This window comes from Manis javanica, chromosome 10 (assembly GCF_040802235.1).
Source record: "Manis javanica isolate MJ-LG chromosome 10, MJ_LKY, whole genome shotgun sequence".
NCBI classification, from domain to species: Eukaryota; Metazoa; Chordata; class Mammalia; order Pholidota; family Manidae; genus Manis; species Manis javanica.
In genome coordinates, this window is record NC_133165.1 from 46,889,003 (window position 1) to 46,899,811 (window position 10,809).

The window sequence follows — 10,809 nt, forward strand, 5'->3', positions numbered from 1 at the left end:
GGGGCACTGGGAGCAGTTTGCAGAATCCAGTCTGCAGATGACCCAGGTGGGGCTGCACTTAGGAGGCCCTGAGCACTTCAGCCCCACTGAATACAAGGTTCCTTGGGGTTTCTGTGTGGACAGGGGCTGTGGAATTAAAGGCCAGCTCTGCAGGTTTCCCTTAACATGGCAATGCATGTCTGACCCACCTTCAGCTCAAAGGTGTATCGTTTATGCACCTATTCAGTCTTTCAGTCCATCACCAGACATTTACTGAGGGTCTGCTCTGTGACAGGTACTGGGTCAAGGGCTGGGAGCATGGATAACATGACTCCTGCCCTCTAGAAAGGGAGGGGAGGATCCCATTGTGTGCTAGGTGCTTAATTCACGTGTGTGTGTGTGTGCAGATGTGCACATGTGTGTAGGGTAGTGGACAAAATGTGCTCTGTGTTCTGACCTGAGATGTACACAAAATATTTTTATGTTTCTATAACCTCATTTTGCTTGGGAAAATTGGTGGCAGGAAAAAAATATTTTTAAATAATTTGTTGGTTAAACAGAACTAATTCTCTCAGATTTAAAATGGCTATTCTGGATAAAATACGTGGTTAACGTTCTAAACTTCAGACAGGTTTGGTGCAAATTACAAAAGGCACCTCTTCCTCTAAATAAGTTCAGCTCTGCACTGGGAGGGTCGAGGCAAGATTTCAACCTGCACTTGCTCCTCTCACCCAAGCATTCTTGGACAGTGTACAGCCTGCACAGCTGTCCATGGTGGGCTTGTCAGATTCTCCATTGAAACTGTCTTGTCTCAAGGGGTCTCCCCCTCCTCCGCCTTCTTTCTAAGATGACTTCAGGGGAGGCAATTTATGTATCTTTATGGGGCTGGGGGAGGGATTTCTGGCCCTTGTTTTGGACTTGGGGTCCTTAGAGCAAAAGGCTTCTATTATTAGATGGGCATGGCTGCCTCAGGGTTGAATATCCAAAGCGGACTCAGTCCCATATCTGAAGTTAACCTGTAGGCCACACCCGAAGCCTGTAACACCTGGCCTTTGCCACCTTGACACGGTAGGTGAAATATTAATTATCGTTGCTGGTGCATGACGCCTCCACCTTCTGACAGCAGAATAGAAAATCCGAGTGACTGGGCTTGAGGCTTCTGTGTTGTTTGGTGCCAAAGCAGAGGAGTGGGTGGTGGAGTAGCCCTGCAGGTCTGGGGGTGGGTGCAGTAGCCACTTCCCCTCCCCCAGTGTGACCTTTTGCCTTGGGCAGCCTGGGTCCCCCAGCTCTTGAGACTTAGCTTTCCTCTCCGTGGGAACAGGGTCGTGCTCCTCCCGCCCTGGCTTGGGTGATAGTGGCCTCCTTCCAGTCTGCCTGCACCCTGTGGGTATAGCACTGTCCTACCTTCAGCCACCCTCCAGGGGTCCAGCTCCCACTGCTCTTCCAGATAACTCCAGACAGGCCCTGGCCACTGAAAAGGGAGTTAGCAACAAGAAGTGACCTCAGGGGCAGAGCCAGAGGATGGGCTCAGATGGGCAGCAGTCTTGCTGGGTGGTCACTGGCTGGGCACTGGCTGCTGCCCATTGGAAGTCCTCAGTGGATGCCAAGAAGAAGCTTGACCAGTGTGGTTCCCGAGGGGCTGGCTGCTCACTGGCCAGTCTGTCCAGCAGCTTGGGCGTGGTGGCCAGTGAAGGTCATGGCAGCTGTTGGTCGTCAGATGCCAACGGGATCTCTTCACGTGGACCCCTCATGTTTATCTCCTCCCTCTCCTTTGATCTGTCTTCTTTCTGCCCCTCTTCCCCTCCCACCCACCAATGCCCACCAGCCTCCTAAGGGCAGTTTTGGGGGCCGTCCTGGACTCACATCCTTGAGGGACAAAGCCTTCTGGCCAGCTGCAAGTCAGGGAGAACCATGGGAATTCATTCCCTTAGAGGGAGGGGTGATTCATTAGCATATCCAAACAGACTCTCCCCTTTAGTGCTGAACTGCAGGACTTGATTACAGCATCTCACTGCTCAGTGAATCCTTAATAGGGCTTGGAGCTATATCACTAGTAACTAAACCCAACCACACTTCAGTTCTATCACCTGCTGCTAAATCTGGATGTCCTCCACCATGTACACTCTGCCTGCTACTCCAGGAGGCAGTTCCCAAAGTGGAATCCTGGAGGCATCTGATGAGGAGAGGGAGGCTGAGACATGCCTTCCCAGCTGGGGAGCCAGTACTCAAGGCTGTTTAAAAGATGGCAGGCAGCCACGTGTGCGACCTGTACCCACCAGATGGCGACACTATTTCTGGATCCCTAGGATACCTACCGTAGACTCTGCCTCAGACCCTCCCCTCAGGTTAGGGTGGGCAGTGGTGGCAGGAGTTGGCCTGGGCTTCCTGGGGACCCTGCCCCTGTCTTCTCTGGAGGTGCCGGCAGCCTCAGAGGTGGGCATCTGGGAGCTTGTGGAACTTAGTCCTCTGTCCTTGCTGAGGAGGCCTGTGTCATGAGACTCAGGCTCAGGCAGGTCTGGGTTTTCAGTTCACAGATGATGCTTCCTAACTGCTGGGTCATACCCTAAACACTGGAATGACTATAGTGGCAACCCCCCACCTCACACCCAAATAAAAACAATACTAAGTCAATTATATCTCAATCAACTGGGAGGAAAAACTAACAAAAAATCAAAAAACAATATTAAGTCATAGATTTAAAAATGCAAAGTGATATTACAGTTGTATGTTTTCTCTCTTGTGCTTCTAGGCACTCATTTGTCTTAAAAAAATATTAAAAAAGAAAAGCATAGCTACAGCCTCAGAATCCTGACTACCTGAGGCCACATCCTGGTTCCTTGCCTCCTGCTGTGTGACCTTGGGCAAGTTTATGAACCTCTCTGCCTCAGTTTCCACATCTTTAAAATGGAGATAATGCTGTTATAAAATTTTGTTTAATAAAACAATGGTATTATAGGGTTGTCAGGAAGTTTAAAAGAATCACAAAATCTAAAGCACCAGGGCTGTGGCTGGGACATAGAAAGCAGTGTATGTTAGCTGCCACATTATCATTATTTTATTTTTTTAATTTTTATTTATTTTTATTATATTTATTATTTTTATTATTCATGTAATTGTCCATTGCTGCACTCCATTCCTCAGGAAGGAGATTTTTAGCCAAGGTCCTTGGCTGCCAAGGAGGGACAAAACACCAGTGGGTGGCCTGTTACCTGAATTTTATCTTAATCTCCCCCTCTTCAGTGAGACCACACCCCCTTTACTGATGAGGGGACCAAGGTCAGCAATGGTAAATGACCAGCCCAAAGTCATAAGTGATGAATCCAGAACCCCAACTCAGGTGGTCTGACGTCAGAGCCCACACTCTTAGTCACCACATCTCGCCATGTCCTGAGGAAAAGAACCTCCACTGGGCAGGCGGCATGCGAAGCCTTCCCTGGCCACCTCGTGGAGGCTGGGTAGAGAAGGGCCCAGGCTTCTGGGAGAAACTCTTCAAGTCATCTCTCCCACTTGCCTGCCCTACTCTCCTGGAACTGTGGCTGCTGTGTTTGCATCAGGTTACTGGGTGGGGATTGGGCTTCATTTTCCAGGGGCAGATCAAGTAAAGAGATGAGCAAGTGGCTGTGCCTGCCTGCCCCCACCTTCCTTCTTCATTTTTTTTTCTGACAACATTCAGTGAGAGTCTACTGTATCCCAGGCTCTGCTCTAGGTGCAGGGGACTCAACGATGAGTGTTCTTGTGTAGCTGGCATTCTAGTGGAGGAGACAACAGATTAAATGAGCAGCTGAATTACTAACGGACTGTTTCGGGTCACGCCAAGTGAGGAGGGGACAGGACACACACCAGTCACAGGAGTGGGCACCTTGGGATGAGTGGCAGGGGGCATCCCTGAGGAGATGACTTGGGGCTGAGACTGGATGCAATGTGGGTTCTTTAGGCAGGGCAAACGTCAGTGCAAAGGCCCTGAGGCAGAACAGAAGAGAGGTCCATGGGACTAGAATTTAGAGGGTGAGGGAAAGAATGATCAGATATTGATTATTTAAATATGTATGGGTATTATTTGGATGTGGCTTTTAAACAGTGATTGAAAACCAACAATAGTACACAGTACTGCCCAGTCCGCCAGTGCTGCCCAGGTTGTAGCTGGTGGCTTGTCCCAGCGCTCCCTTTAAGCAGCCCTTGCTGAGGCCACTGTGCCCCCCACCCCAAAACGGGCACCCTGCAAACTCCTAGGCAGCTCAGTCTGCTGGCGCTGGCCGGCCTGGCATGGGTCCCACACAACAGACCTGTTGATTGCTGCCGCTGCGCCCACGGTGAAGAGTGTTTTCTGGGATCATTGACCTTGAAAGTCAAAGCAGGACAACCAGCCAGTGCCCAGCTGAGCTCCTCCAAAGCCTCCTGCTGTTTGTTTTGCAGTCTGAGTGAGGCTTAGTTCTTGTAAACCCAACAACATTCTCCCTTTTCCTTCTTCTGTTTTAAGAACGCCTGTCCCGCTTCCGTCCTGTGGAAGTGCTGTGAGGAAGCCGTGGGGTTCAGGGTCTGGAAGTAACTCCGGGGTTGCAGTTCTGCCACCTACTGGCTAAGTGACATTCCACAAGCCACCTCAGTTTACTCCTCAGAATAGTGAGGGAGAGGAGGTTAATCCTAAAAGGCCCAGGTTAGGGCTGTGTGGGGATTGCCTGAGGCGGCGAACATCAAGCTCCGCTACATCGAAAGAACTGCAGTAGGAACTGGTCCTTATTACATGGTGAAGGGCCTGGAACAAGGTGCTCCTTACCTGAACATACCCAAGATCATAAACACCTTCTCTCCCCACCTTGCTCACTCTCAGCCACTCAGCAACTCGCGACGCCTCCTACGTGCCAAACTTCTTCCTTTTGGGGCCTCTGTGCTTGCTGTTTCCTCTGCCTGATGTCCGCATGGCTTCACTGCCCTTGTGTCTGTTCAAAGGCATATAAACAGCAGCCTCCTCGGGCCTCTCCACCCTCACCCTGCTTTAGTTTTCTTCACAGCTTTTATCAACAACTCACCTTTTTTTTCATTTTTTGAAATTTTTTTTGTGGGAGGGTTGTCATTTGTCTTGCTTCAAAAGAATGGATGCTTCTGGAAGGCCAGAAGCCACTTATAGTGAGTCAAATGGTGCCCCCACCCCTAAAAGGTATTTCTGTGTCCCAGAATCCATGAATGTAACCTTATTTGGGAAAAGGGTCTTTGCAGGTATAATTAAATAAGGGCTCTTGAGATGAGACAATCCTGGATTTTTCACTGGGCCCTTAATCCAATGACAAGTGTCCTTCTGTGAGACACACAGAGAAGGCAGGAAGGAGAGATCGCCGCAATGCAGCCATAAGGGATGTCGCAGCTGCCAGAAGCTGGTGGAGCGAGGAAGGATCCTCTCCTAGAACCCCTGGAGGGAGGGTGGCCCTGCCGCCACCTTCATTTCAGGCTTTCGGCTTCTAGAACTGTAAGTGAACATGTCTGTTGTTTAAAGCCTGCGGTTGGGGTAGTTTGTTACAGCGGCCCTAGGAAGCTGAAATACCTCTGTACCACTAATACCAAGAGCAGGGACAGCAGGAAATAGCCAGATAGCAAACATTGGAGGCTCTGTGGGCTGTATGTCTCTGATGCAACAACCTAGTTCTGCCACTGGAGTGTGAAGACAGACATGGACAATATGTAAACAAATGGGTGTGGCTGTGTTCCAACAAAACTTCATTTATGGACTCTGAAATTTGAATTTCATGTGATTTTCATGTGTCACAAAATGTGATTCTTATTCTGAATTTTTTTACCCAGCCATTAAAAAATGTAAAAATCATTCTTTGCTTGGGGGTTGACCACAAACAGGGTGGGCTGGATGTGGCCCATGGGCCGTAGGCTGTTGCTTTCTGTATTAGATGCTTGATGAGTATTTGTTGAAGGATTGAAGGAACATCAGAGGCAGCTGCTGGATGCTCCAGGCAAGCAGCCCACAGACTGCAATGAGCCATTTGCAAACCGCATTTTGCAGCCCTGCAAACTGCTTACGGCAGACAACTCCTACCCCAGGATCTTCAGCCACAGACAGGAGCAAGTACATTTTGGGGCTGACAGGTTACTCAGGTCCCTGGCTGGGGCTGTTCCCAGTGCTCGTCAATGCCATGGGGGCTGAAGTGATGGAGGAGACAGAGGGAAGCTTCAACCAGTTCCTGCAACCAGTCCCTTCAACCAGATCAGATGTTGAGCTATAAATTTAGTGAGGATGAGTTCTGGGATAAAGAACTGGGTCAAGCTCTGAGAACAGTGTAGCTGAAGCTCTGACCCAGGGTGGCAAACTCCAGTGCATGCCAGGATTAGCCAGGAATAAAAATTAACAAAGTGGGTCTTGTGTAGGACAACTGGGAGTGGTGGGGACTGTGACACAGTGGGGAGACCATCTCCTATCTTAAAGCAATTACCCAGCTCCAGCTAATTCTGCCAGCTGGGAATGCAGGCCCAGTGCCAGCAGATTTTCAGATTGTTCCTGAGAAGCTGGAGAATCCAATCATTTGTATGGAATCTCCTGATTAAAAAAAAAAGTCATGCCAGGACCACATGTTAAGTGGATATAATTATATCTGTCAGAGGGTTCAGAGGGGCTAAGTTGTTTGGCCAACAGCACACAGCTACGAAATGGCCAATCTGAATATGGGTGATCTGACAGTCTTCCAAGTGGGGGCCCTGTGTGGCCCTAATCACTGGGTGAGGATGAGCAGCTCAGAAGAGCTCTCTCCAGCTGGAAAGGCTGGGTTCCTGTCCTCTTTAGTCAGAACAAGCCGAAGGGTGGTGTTTAGGCTCCTGGAGGGACAAAGCCACATGTGACCCTCTTTCTGGGTTGATGGGGAAGTGGCTGGGCACATACACTGTGTCTCCTGGCAGCAGCTGTTATCCATGTTTGTGAGGGAGAAACCTTGAGAAAATGGGTGCAGCTGCTCTGCCTGCATTCTTAGGGGCCCAGGAAAGCACTTTGCGTGCACTTAGCAGACCAGACAGCCCCTTTTGCAAATCCCCCTCCTGTCTTCTCCCTCTCATTTCACAATCCCATCAGAATGGGTGACTGCGCAAGTAGAGAAGGATTTGCTCTTAATGAGTCTGCCCAGAATTGCCTTGTTTTCTTGTCGTTGACAAACTATATCCCTTAATAAAAGTTTCATGACTCAATTTATCGAGGGAGACATGTAATCCCAGCCCCTCCTGCCTGGTCTCAAAGATTATCTCTGGAACATTACTGTGTTTGACATGAGCCCTGTCTTCAGGGGCATTGCCAGGGCATCTGTGGGCAGAGAGAGCCACCCACTCTCTGGGAAGGCCTCTCTGCAATTGCCTGCTCTTTTCCTCTTGCGGTGGCCAGTGGTCATTTTGGCTGCCCAGAATCTACTCTCCCGCATCTGTCCTATTCACCTGTGGTGGATTGTTTGCAGGCCTTCCAGCCCTTTGCCAGATGCACCTCCCATCAAGAGGTGGGGTCTCTTTTCCCTCCCCTTAGGTCAAGGCCAAGGTGCTTTGACAGTGGAATTCCTAGAAGTGACTCCATGTGGGTGCCCAGGACAGAGCTCCAGGGGTCCTGCGGCTTCTGGCTTTGCCGTGTTGGGGGGCTGACATGGAGGAGAGCTGAAGCACGCCAACCAGCACAGTGCCAATTGCCAGGTGTGTGAGTGACATCATTGACCTCCCAGCCCTGGTCGAGCCATCAGAAAACTGCAGCCCAAGGATGATGCCAGGGAGAGGAGCATGGCTTCCAGATTCCAGCCCAGAGACTCCTGAGGAAGAAAACTGCCACTTTAAGCCACAGAGATTGGCAAGCCTGTTACGCAGCAATAGATGACTTTTGCAACCACCTCTTTCTGTCTCAGCTATGGCATCTGGGTGGGGACTGACCCTAGACAGAGCTCCAGGGGTGGGTCCTGACTGGTTTAAGCTAATTGGAGCATTCCGTCCTCCTCATTCTCAGTGACATATCAGGAACCATTTGCTGGAGCCGCGAGAAACTTCCCCACTGCCTGAGAAAAAGCTGCTGTGGTGTGCGAATGTGGGGACAGGAAGCCAGGAATCAAGGCAGCTGTTTATAGCCTGGGGAGCACCTGGAGCTTCTGGGGGACTTCCATGTGGAGCCAGAGGGTGGAGGCAATGAAGCCAAAGCCACAGGAGGTAAACCTGAAAAGGACTCAAGTCCTGGACGTCATTGAGCTGCCAGACTGAGCCATAGCTCAGCAAGTCCTCCCCCTGGGCTTTTTAATTATACAAGGAAATGCTTTGAGGGCTTTGATTATACAATGAAATATCAATGAGTACTTTGAATGGTTTGAGCCAGCTCTAAATGCCACACTTTCCTCCAAGGTGTGGCAGAAGGACATCCAGGGGATGTATTTATAGATTTTTTAAAAAAGAAGTTGGGGCCTTTGTAGACAAAAGAAGTATGTTAACAGATATGCATCAGAGCATTGATTCTATTGAAAAACTAGAAATAATGTAATTGCCAAACAGATTATTTAGGTGAATAATAATTTGTGGGGCACCCATACAATCTGTACCATACTCTGTAGCTATTAGAGTACAGTAGAAGCCATCGGATCTGAAGTCCTGAACAGTACCATTTATTTTCTGTGTGACACTATGTAGTTATGTAACTGTTCTGAGCCTCAATTTCTTGCTCTGTAAAACTGGTACAATAATAGTGCCTACTCATAGGATTTCTGTGAAATTTAGGTGAAATATGTGAAGAGCTCAATATAGTGCCTGGAACATCCCTAAATATTTAATTAGTGGTTATAAACATCTAATGACACTGAGAAGTGATCATGATATGATATGAAGTGTAAAAATCCTGATACAAAACTAAGCTTATAGTGTTATTAAAATTTCATAAAATGTACATAAAAGTTTGCATACAAATACTGAGTCAGTCACCAAAATGAAGATCAAATAATTGTGGAATTATGGGGGAGCTTCAACATTTTGTATAGTTCTTTGTATTCTCTGAATTTTCACAACACATTTTCTTCATCAGCAGAAGAAAAAGCTATTAAAGAAGCAGAAGGAAAGAAGGAAAGTTGGAAGAAAGAAAGATACTTTTCAGATGGTGAAACAATTCCAAGAAAATGAAGAAGAACGTTTTCTATGGACTGGTGTTGGGCAGTTGACCAGGTGGCAGGCAGCCTCTAAGACAGCAGCTAATGATCCCAGTCTTCTGTCAGTCACACCTTTGCATAGTCCTCTCCCACCTTGGATAGTACTGACCTGTGGAACCCATTGAATATTACAGAAATGGCAGTCTATTGGCTGGATCATAAAAGACATTGCAGCTTTCACCTTGCCTTCTCTAAGATGATGCACTCTTAGAGAAGGAAGCCAGCTGCCATGTTTTGATGACATTCAAGCAGCTCTACAGAGAGAGGCCAGCATGGCAGGGATCCAATGCTTTCTGCCAACAGCCAGCATGAACTTGCTGGCCAGCCATGTAGCAAGTGGATCCTTCAGCTTTAAGATTTTAGAGATGGCAGCCCTGGCCAACGTTTTAATAGCAACCTCATGAGAGATCCTGAGCCAGGACCACCCAGCTTAGTCAATCCTAAATTCCTGACTCAGAGAAACTGTGAGCTAAAAAAAGCTTCTTGCTGTTTTAAGTGGCTGTATTTGGGGTAATTTGTTACACAGCAACGGGTTAGTTGTATACCAAAAGAGAGGAGCCCATTTTTATTGAATACTTGCATTGTTCTATGAAGAGCCAAATGTTCTTTTGTGTAATCTTAACATGAACCCCTTAATAAACACTCATGTAACATTTCTTGTGAGTCAGTTTGGTTTGAAGCATTTTATATATTACTCTTGTAATTCTCAAAGTAACTCTATGAGGCTATTATTATCCCCATTTTATAGATGAAGAAACTGAGAAACAGAAAGATTAAATGGTCAAGTTTACATAGTAATTGGTGGGAGAACCAGGATAGGAACTCACATGGTCTGACTCCAGGGTTTACACTCTTGCCACTCACGCTATTTCCTGAGAAGACGCCAAGGCTCAGCAGTTAAAGCAACTGGAATGTCCTTGTGAGTTCCCTTTTTTTCTTCCCTCTTGCTCATTGCAAATGAGTGTTTTTATAAAGATATATTTTGTCAACATCACCGGGACATGTGTTGGCCATCCTAAATATTTGTTTTCAAAGAAGCTTTGTGGGTTCTAATTGGAAGATGCCCCCCATTCACCTCTTCCCATCTTCCTGGTGACCCAGCCTTGCTGAACTGGGTGTCTGGGGTCACTAGTAATTCCCACCTGGACCTTTCCTCTTTGAGGACCTAACATGCACAGGTCAGCAGTGAGAGGACTTTGGGCCGGAAATGTGAGAGAAATGACTGGGCACAAATGTCTATTGTATCAGTTAGCTTTTTTCCCAAAATGTTATGTAACAAATGACCGCTCATGTCAGTGTCTTAAAGCAACGCTCATCTATTTGCATGGACTTATGGGCTGGTTGGTTGGCTAATCCAGGCTGGACTTGGTGAGGGAGCTCTGTTGATCTTGGCTGGGTCTGGTCACATATCTGGGAGTCATCTGAGGTCCATCAATTAAGTTCTCCTGGGGACAGTGGCCTAGCTCAGTGTGTTCTTATCATGGACATGACAGAAGTGCAAGTGGGAATGTCTGAGATCTCTTGAGGCCTAGACTGTGAACTGACCTATCAACATTTCTACTTTACACTATTGGCAAAGCAAGTCACATGGCCATGTCCAAAGTCAAGAGGCTGGGAGGTAGGCCCCACTCACAGTGGGAGGGCACCCCAAAGTTACATTGCAGAGGGTGTGGCACAGATACAGAAA

The 10,809-nt window shown here is 48.0% G+C and overlaps 1 long non-coding RNA gene across 2 annotated transcripts; it reads left to right on the top strand.

Moving 5' to 3' along the window:
• Positions 1-2,985: 2,985 nt before the first annotated feature.
• On the top strand, positions 2,986-9,778 carry LOC140844077 (uncharacterized). Of its 2 annotated transcripts, XR_012122252.1 has the most exons (3): positions 4,541-5,440; positions 7,946-8,142; positions 9,002-9,778. It is a non-coding gene; the product is annotated as an uncharacterized lncRNA (long non-coding RNA). The 2 variants fall into 2 exon arrangements; XR_012122251.1 differs by having other exon boundaries at positions 2,986-8,142.
• Positions 9,779-10,809: the final 1,031 nt, after the last annotated feature.